This window comes from Pinus tabuliformis, chromosome 1_2 (genome assembly GCF_031772625.1).
Source record: "Pinus tabuliformis cultivar Carrire ecotype Pingquan chromosome 1_2, CPIR1, whole genome shotgun sequence".
In the NCBI taxonomy this organism is placed as follows: domain Eukaryota; kingdom Viridiplantae; phylum Streptophyta; class Pinopsida; order Pinales; family Pinaceae; genus Pinus; species Pinus tabuliformis.
The window spans coordinates 337,052,711-337,062,495 of NC_142298.1; positions in this window are offsets into that span (position 1 = coordinate 337,052,711).

Consider the following 9,785-nt stretch of genomic DNA (forward strand, 5'->3'; position numbering starts at 1 on the left):
ATGCTCCGGCATATTGGGAGAGTTTCGTAAGGTCGTCGGAATGGTTCAATTCCTCCTTCCACACCACGTTAGCCATCTCTGTTTGATATGGCAAAAGGGAAGATTGATCAAGTCTTTTCCTTTTCCTCTGTCTTTTCACCACAAACCTGTGTTTAGGACTGTAAAAGACGTCTAGTGGTGGTATGTCTTCTACCTGTAAAGCAATTTGATCGGATGGGTCTCTGGGGATTATTTCTGCATCCTTACTACTGGGTAGGCCGTTGGTTCCTTCCATCGGAACCGTAGTTGTGGTTGTTTCTTGATTGATTGTCACTTGGGGTATGCAGAATCCTGGTGGAGTCTCGGGATTATTAATAATAGAGTCAAATTGCTGCCACTGTCAATTTGAGTCTCCAAATCAATAACTTCACTGTCATGCTTCTTCCCTTTTTCCTGCTCTTTTTCCTGCTCCTTTCTTTTCGCCTGCTCTATTTCTTTTTCGGGAATTTCCTATGTAGCGGGAGACTCGTCAGTACTCTTCTGCCCAGGCTCGCTTGACTTAGTTGTTGGTGTAGTGGCCAACAAGTCCAGAGGCAGAGTTTGCAACCTCTGTTCTCTGAGCCTATTGAATTCTACCAGTCCTTCATCATTATATTTCATTCTGGCCAATGTTTTAACCTGAGACAAAGATTCTGCTGAAGAAAATAAATCATCAAATTGATCTTTTTCATGGTCAAACTTGGTGAGTTTGGCCTGTTCAAGCACATTGTAGGCAACCTTCCGAGGATCGATTGCCTGCTAGGGATGGTCGCAAGGTTAAGCATATTAATTTTGCCTACCTCCTTCTCAACATGTTTCCAATCAAGTATGGTGTAAACACCACATCTTAAAGGGAATATGGGCCATAGCTGTTTTTTGGAAGTCCTAAGAGTTTTGGACCTTCCAACAGTTGTTATTTGGTAGGCTAATTCACGTGCCAACAGTTTATCGGGCACATATAATGGGAGGAAATGGGGTTTTGTGGCACTACCAAACACCCATATATACGTGAATTTATCTTCCCCGAACCAATTCCCCACAGCAGTCAAGTCAATTTCGGCCTCCTCGGAAATCCTTGGGGCAGGCGTATCAAAGATAGCATAATAGATGGGCAACATGAAACCATTACAGATTTGATACAAGTGGTCTTTGTAATGTGCCTTCCATAACACCTGATGGTAGATGTGAATTGGTTTGGGGTCCTGTGGCGTCAACCTCCACCCGAGTATCGGGTATTCAAAATTAAAACAAAGCATATCCATAACAGAAGCACTGTAATAGAAGGGAGGAATAGTCCGGGTAGTTTTGCGTGAATTAAATCTAAAATCAAGAATAGCAGAGGCTAATTTATCAGACAATATATTGGCCCAATCCATGATATAACTACTAGTTTCCGCTTCCATTAAAGGAACCATTTCGATATCAAATTTTGCAGAATCATGCATCCCCCATATCCTACACATCATTGCCCTAGCGTAACAGTAAGGAGATGCTAAGGAATCCACAGAGTACTTACCCGATGAATCATGTTTGTGCTTTGCTGGATTTTGTCTCCACTGTCTAATCGGGGTTGATTCCGTCTCATTCTCATCTGTGAATTTCTTTAGAAAATCTTTGTTGTTATTTCTCAAGTCGTCAGGTTGAAATGAACCGAAAATTCTTCCATCAACTGTGCAAAAGGGCCTATTAGAAACAGGAATTTGTTTGACCACCCATCTGACCACATTAGTGTAAGGGAGAATTTTCTCCCGAGATGCTATCCTGTGTAAAAACGAGTCAGCCAAATCCTTTAGCGAGGATTCTGATTTGCTAGTTGAGTCTGCAGTAGCTTCTTCTTCTGTTTCCTCTGGTTCTTTCACCTCAATCAAATTATAAATGCTTTGCCAGCTGGTATTTCCCAGGCCGAGACATGTAGTGTCTGAAATTAATCCCTTCTTGCTTGGTCCTAGGTCACTGGTGGGTTGAATAGTAACTGCAGGGGCTGCTGCCGCAACGGACCTCTTAGATTTCTTTCCCATTTGCTTAAAACTTGAAACTTCGACGGAATTCTGCACAAGGAAGGAAAACCAGCGTGATACAGAGAAACAGATTGCAAGAGCCAATATGAAAGAGGTATGAATAATAAAAGATTGTGATAAAAATTGTTGCAGATAGAATCTAAGTGGAAAATCTCGGCATAACTCCTTCATTAATTGGCCGCTTCATCTGTCAATCATGATAAGGAGGCTTTTAAATAATCCATCATAACATATATTGATTCAAGCGTGGCTTATATTTTTGGCGGTTAATCGCATTTGATGATTGGCATCGTGAAAGGGAGGGTTTACATAATAATCCAAAATATTTTTCAATCACCAAAGGTGATATAATGCATGTCAATCTTTAATATGTTTAGAAACACGCGGCCCGATTTAATGCGTCGCAATCGGGGCAGGGCTCGGGTTACTTTATTTATGCCATTGCGAATCGCCGATCACCGATGGCGATACGCCTTATCACATCGGGGGATTTGAAGGTGGCACAATTAACACATCGCTTACCAATGCCGATTACCGATAGCGATGCCTTTATTGCATCAGAGGAATGGGGGATGCTTTATAAATGATGCGCTTTGTCTTTCCCTAATATCCGATAGCAATTTCCCTTTTCGGATCGGAGTTATTCAATGTGCCTTTACTTATGTTCCTTTTATTATTGCGATATGCGATCTTGCGATCGCTTTATCATAATAATAAAAGCTTTATGATTTGTTTTTAAAAAGGGATTTTTCTTGTTGTTTTAAAAAGGGAAATCATATTTCAATTGGACTTTTTGATGAGGGTTTTTCTAATAAGTAAATACCAATTTATTCACATATCTATGTTTAAAAAGGGACCCATTTCATATTATGATTTCAAAGAAAAATTTTATGAAATGGGGGGTTGTTGTACAACAGAACACTTTCTCAAAAGAAATACATTGGAGATCTATTGAACAGGTTTGACATGACAGACAATCCTGTTACTACTCCAATGGAATAAAACTTAAAACTAACATCTATTGAAGCAAACGAATTTGAGGATGCAACAAAGTATAGACAACTTGTAGGAAGTCTCAACTACCTAACTACTACCAGATTAGACATTTCGTTTGCTATTGGAATCCTCTCCAAGTTTATGCAAAAGCCTTGTGAGGGACATTGGTCTGCTACAAAAAAAGTCTAAGGTACTTGAAGGGAACTCAAGACTTTGGAATCAAGTATACATAGGTGGACGACTTCAGCTTGATTGGATACTCTGATTCAGACTTTGATGGAGACAAAGAAACTGGGGTATCTACTTCAGGATATGTTATGAGTCTTGGATCAGGAGCTGTCTCTTGGAGATCACGCAAATAATCAGTTCCAACAGATTCCACAACAGAAGTAGAATACGTGGCAGCAGCTGAAGCAACAAAAGGAATTGTGTGGCTTAGGAAAATTCTTGAAGATTTGCAGGTAAAACAAGTACAATAAACTCCACTCATGATTGAAAATACCTCTAAAATGAAATTGGCCAATAACCCAAAGTTCCATGATCGAATGAAGCACATCAATACTAAATATCATCTAATTCGACATCATGTTGAGGCCAAAACAATCCATCTTTGTCATTGTTCCACAAATGAGCAAATTGCAGACATCTTCACCAAAGCGCGTGGAAGAGAAAAACTTGAACGATTCAGAATGATGCTTGGACTCAGCAACATCCCTTCAGATTAAGGGGGGGAATGTTGACACCTAATCCTCATGATTGGGTGAATATAATGTAAATAGATAAATAAATAATATGAACAGTCATCGGGAGATGAACTGAACAGTCTCTCCCTCATGTATTTAATGAAGACCTACTTGAAGGAATATACATGAATCAAGTTTTGCTTGAGGAGTTACTGCCTGGCCTGACAGCGTCTAATAAATCTATACCACCTGATCCATCAGCACAACCTATTAACATGGAAAGTATTGATTACAATGTTGTCGATGATATGAAAATAGCTCAAGCCAACATTTCAATCTTTGAGCTCACAAAGCTAACAAGTCAGCAAGAGCTGATTATCCTGGCACTCTCATCACACTCTTCGGAAATTAAACAAGTTTCTAATTTTTACTTAATGTCTCGTAACTCTCACGATAGTATCAAATTTGTAGTTAATGTTGTTAATTTGATCCGAGCACTCTCTTCCCTCCATTTCTTTTAACTTTAGAAATATTTAATTGTAATTTCCATAATTGTTTGGTTTATTCTGGTGCATCTAGGAATGTTATTCCATTATCTATTGCTAAGAAAATTAATGCTAAATGGGATAAAAATTATGCACGAATCATACAGCTGGACAAATCATTTGTCAAGGCCATTGTTGAACTCAAAAATGTTATTATTCGCTTGTCATCTAACCATAGAGTTTACCAATGCATAAAAATTGTAATTGTGGACATCCCCGAAGCTTATGGTTCGATGTTGAGCAGAGATTGGTCCAACAAATTATAAGGGTATGTTTGAACTGATTGGATACATTTATGGATTCCATACAAGGGTAGAAGTAATCAAATTCAAGTAGAAAGTGAGCCTTACATGAAACATACCATGAAACAACTTGAGGGAAAAAATGAACCAATGGGATTTGTAGATGTTATTTTCAGAAAATGTTTTCTAGAAGTATATCACAAATGTTATTTAGCACAACATTCACCTGTCCCACCAGATACATAGTTGGAACTCCTTCCTTCAAATATAACTAGTGAAAATGATTCTTCTATAGTAGATGTAAATAACAGTAGTATAGGACATAGCCTTAGTATCACTAATATTTGGAGATTGTACTTTTATGGCTAAAAAATGTAGGAGGGATCTGGAGATGGTTTCATTTTAATAGACCTATAAAAAAAAATATTTGATCTCTTACCACTTGAAATTTGAGTGCACCAACAACATTGTTGAATATGAGGCACTTTTTCTAGGTTTGAAGAAAGCCATTGACCTCAAAGTTGAATTTCTCAAAGAAATAGGTGACTTAGAAATTGTGACATGACAGTTACAGAATATGATACATTGTGTGTCACCTAATCTTAGAAATTATTAACAAGAGGTATGGCATTTAATTTTGTAATTCCATGTTGGTTTGTGTTATATTATTTCCATGACTAGCTGACGTACTTAACCGGGGTGTTAGAGGGGAGGCGGAGCCCCCCCTTTGTTGTGATGATTGTGCAGTGAGGGGGTCACAGGGGGTTTGAGGAGGGCGGGTAGTCCCCTCTATGAGGTCAGGGGCAGTGCCACTAGGAAATTTTTTTTGGACCCTATATTAGGTTGGGTTGACCTACCTATGGTTTTGTGCATGGTTTTCACACATGGTTTTGGACGCGATGGTTTTCAGTCCATGGTTTTGGACGCAATCATTTTTGGTCCATGGTTTTGGACACGATGGTTTTCGGTCCATGGTATTGGATGCTTCGGCATGTATTGTAACATTGAAAGGAATATAATAAAAAATGAAGATGGTAGCCCCAATTTTGGGATCCAGGGAAAAAGCTTTATGTATATGTGTTTTATGTGTTATACTCTCGCATTGTTTATTTTCTTTTTTTTAGAATTTGTATGTACGTAATTTCTATACGGTATTAAAACCTACATTTGGTATCATAGTTGTTTTGGCTTCAAGGGGACACCTTTGTTGCTGAGGGGTTTCGCTTGGGCTTGTGGTAGACCTTGTTCAGTGGGGGATCTGTGAGATCGATTCTAGTGGTGAAAGAAGATGGCAAGCAGTGGAAAGATAGAGATTGAGAAATTTAATGGTTGGAGTTTTGAGTTGTGGAAACTCAAGATGGAGGATCTATTGGTGGATAAAGATCAGCGAATCGTGGTAGATCCGGGTACTAAACCAACGGGAGTGTCCAATGAAGAATGGAAGAAGTGGGATCGGAAGGCAAAGAGCACAATATGATTGTGTGTCTCAGATTCAGTATTGTTGAATGTATCAGGGGAAGCTAAGGCGAAGTATTTGTGTGACAAGTTAGGGACTTTGTACCAATCTAGGCCTCTGGTTAATAAATTGTTCCTACGGAAAAAGTTGTATAACCTGAGGATGAAAGATGGAGACTCGGTGACAGAGCATATGAATGCATTTAATACTGTGTTAAGTCATTTATTGTCTATTGATATTAAAATTTCAGATGAAAATAAGTGCATCAGTTTGTTGTGTTCTCTACCAGATTCATGGGATAGTCTGGTTATTGCAATAGGTAACAATGCAATTTCCTTACAGTTTGATGAAGTAGTCTCATCCTTGCTAACGAAGGAGATGAGACAGAAAGATATGCAGAGCCAGAATGGTGATGCCTTGTCTGTATGAAGGCGGTCCTAGAATAGAAACAAAAATAAGACATCGAGTAGGAGATCTAAATCTAGAGCTAGATCTAAATCTCCAGTAAATCCTGTAAAAGTGGTGTGCTGGAAATGTGGAAAGGAAGGGCACTACAAAAGGGATTGTAAATCTAAAGCTCCTGAGAAATGAAAGGGATCTGATGATGCTCCTTTTGTAGAGGCAAAAACCACATCAGATGAAGGTGGGCATGTGTACTTGGCTTCTTCAAGTACACATGTAGATCATGAGGCATGGTTGATTGACTCAGGTGCATCCTTTCACTTCACTCCCCATAGAGAGTGGTTCTGTGAGTATGAGAAATATGATGGTGCTGATGTCTTCTTAGGGGATGTCAGGAAGGCTAGAATCATTGCTCACAAAAAAGTAAAGTCAAAGTTTCAAGGCGAAAGGGTTAGAACAATTCTGGGTGTTCTGCATATTCCTGCATTGGCCAGAAATCTAATTTCCGTAAGCAAGTTGGATGATGCAGGTGTAAAAACAGTGTTTGAGAAGGAAACCTGCAAGATGGTTCGGGGAGCACTGGTATTGATGCGGGGAGTTCGAATTGGAACTCTGTACAAGTTGCAAGGTAGATCTATTGTTGATGGGTGCAACATTTCTATGGTTCTTGAAAGCAGAGTAGAAAATCTAGTGGTCTCTGGAGAGAAGACCATGTTGTGGCATCAAAGGCTTGGAAATATTGGAGAGAAGGGCCTTCGAATACCTCATGGTAAAGGTATGGTAGAATGTATGAGTAATACCTCTCTAGATTTTGATTTATGTGAAAATTGTGTATATGGGAAGCAAAATCAGGTGAGTTTCCCTTCTAGTGGTAAGAGGGCGAAACAGATATTAGAGCTTGTGCACAGTGATGTGTTTGGACCTGTGAAGTTTCCATCACTGGGTAAGTTTGTGTACTATATATCATTTATAGATGACTTCTCAATGAATACATGGATATATTTCCTTAAGAAGAAATCTGAAGTCTTTGACAGGTTTAAAGAATTTAAGGCTTTGGGGGAAATCCAAACAGAGAACAAGATAAAGGTGTTGAGGTCAGATAACAGTGGAGAGTTTTGCAGCAAGGAATTTGAAGAATTCTCTAAGAAGTGTGTTATATCACGACAGAAGACTACTCCATACATACTTGAGCAAAATGGAGTTTCAGAAAGAATGAACAAGATGTTGATGGAAAGGGAAAGAAGCATGCTCAATGGTTTCGGGTTAGGACAATAATTCTGGGTAGAGGCAGTGGAGACAGCGTGTTACCTGGTCAATAGATCACCTTCATTAGCATTGGAGGATAAGACTCCACAAGAGGTATGGATTGGTAAGAAACAATCTCTTTCACATCTGAGGATATTTAGATGTGATGCATATGTACATGTTCCAAAGGAGAAAAGAACCAAGTTAGATAGTAAATCTAAAAAGTGCATCTTGATTGGTTATAATATGGTTTAAAGGGTTATAACCTTTGGAACCCAGTAACAAGGAAGGTTGTGTACAACCAAGATGTGGTGTTCAGAGAGGTGAAATATGCTATTAACCATGAAGTCCAATCAAAGGAACCTGAGAAGATAAAATTTGAGCTAAAGGAGGAAGAATCAGACTCTACAGCAGGGGAGGAATCAGAAGATGAGCAGCCACAAAATCTGAGTGTGAGAAGATCAGTTCGAGAAAGAAGGAAACCAGAAAGGTATAGTCCATTTGCTTTCTATTTAAATTTTTCTTTATCTATTACTGATGGTGATCCTAGAACTGTGATGGAAGCATTAGATTCTGAGGATGGAAAACTCTAGAAAGAGGCCATGGTTGATGCAATGGCATCTTTGCACAAAAATGAGGTTTGGGATCTGGTGGAGTTGTTGGCTGGAAGGAAACCCATTGGAAACAAATGGGTGTTCAAGAAGAAGACAAATGCAGAAGAAAGGTGGAGAAATACAAAGCTCGATTGGTAGCAAAAGGTTCTTCCCAGGTGTCGGGAATTGATTTTGGTGATATTTTTTCTCCTGTTGCCAAGGTAGCTTCTATTAGATTACTTTTATCTACTGCTGCTACTTTTGATTTTGAGGTAGAACAGATGGATGTGAAGACAACATTTCTTCACAAGGATGTGGAAGAGGAGATCTACATGAAGAAACCTGAAGGCTTTGCCGTGAAGGGTAAGAAAGAACTGGTATGCAAGTTAAAGAAGTTTCTGTATGGGTTAAAACAGTCACCAAGGATGTGGTATCAGATTTTTGATACTTTTATACGGGGACTTGGCTTCACCAGAAGCAAAGCAAATCACTGTGTGTATTTTAAATTAATTGGTGACCATGTTATTTATCTGGTCTTGTATGTGGATGATATGTTGCTGGTTGGAAATGAAAAAGAAATTATCTAGGATTTGAAGACCCAATTGTCCTCCAAATTTGACATGAAAGATCTTGGTGCTGCAAACTATATTTTGGGCATGGAAATTAAAAGAGATTGAGCAAAGAGGAAACTCTGGTTAAGCCAGAGGAAGTACGTTGAGAAAATACTGCAGAGGTTTAATATGCATGAGAGTAAACTGGTGAAGGTTCATATTCCTGTAGGTGTAAAGTTATATGCTGAACAGTGTCCCAAGACACAAGAAGAGGAAGAGGATATGTCCCGTGTTCCATATGCAAGTGTAGTTGGTAGCTTGATGTATGTGATCGTCTGTACTAGACCAGACATTACACATGCAATGGGATTATTGAGCAGGTTTATGTCAAAACTAGGGAAGGAGCATTGGACAGCAGTGAAGCGGGTTTTCAGGTATTTGCGTGGCACTAGTGATTATGGTTTGTGTTACCAAGGAAGACCAGGATTGGATAGAGTTTTGGATATCCATGGCTTTGTTGGTGCAAATTGGGCTAGAGATATGAATCAGAGAAGATCTACAAGTGGGTATGTTTTTAACCTATTTGGAGGTGCAGTTAGTTGGATGAGCAAGAAATAAGAAACAATATGTAGTGGCACTATCAACTATAGAGGCAGAATACATGGCAGCCACTCAAGCAAGTAAGGAAGCATTTTGGTTGTAGAGATTGTGTTCAAGTATGGGGTTAGTACAAGGAGTTATAAGGATAGATTGTGACAGCCGAAGTGTAATTTTCTCAGAAAAGAACCCTGCTTACCATTCAAAGACAAAGCACATTGATGTTCAATATCACTTTGTGAGGGATATGATAGAAGACAAAAAGGTGTTTCTAGTAAAGGTGGACACTTTGAAGAATACTGCAGATGCATTGACAAAATCTGTGAGCTCTGAGAAGTTCTCTTGGTGTAGAGAAACAATGGGCCTTGCAGGGTTGGATAAATTAATAAGCTCTCCTGTGGCCCCCTTTGGAAATAAAACAACAGGTGGGAGAATGTTG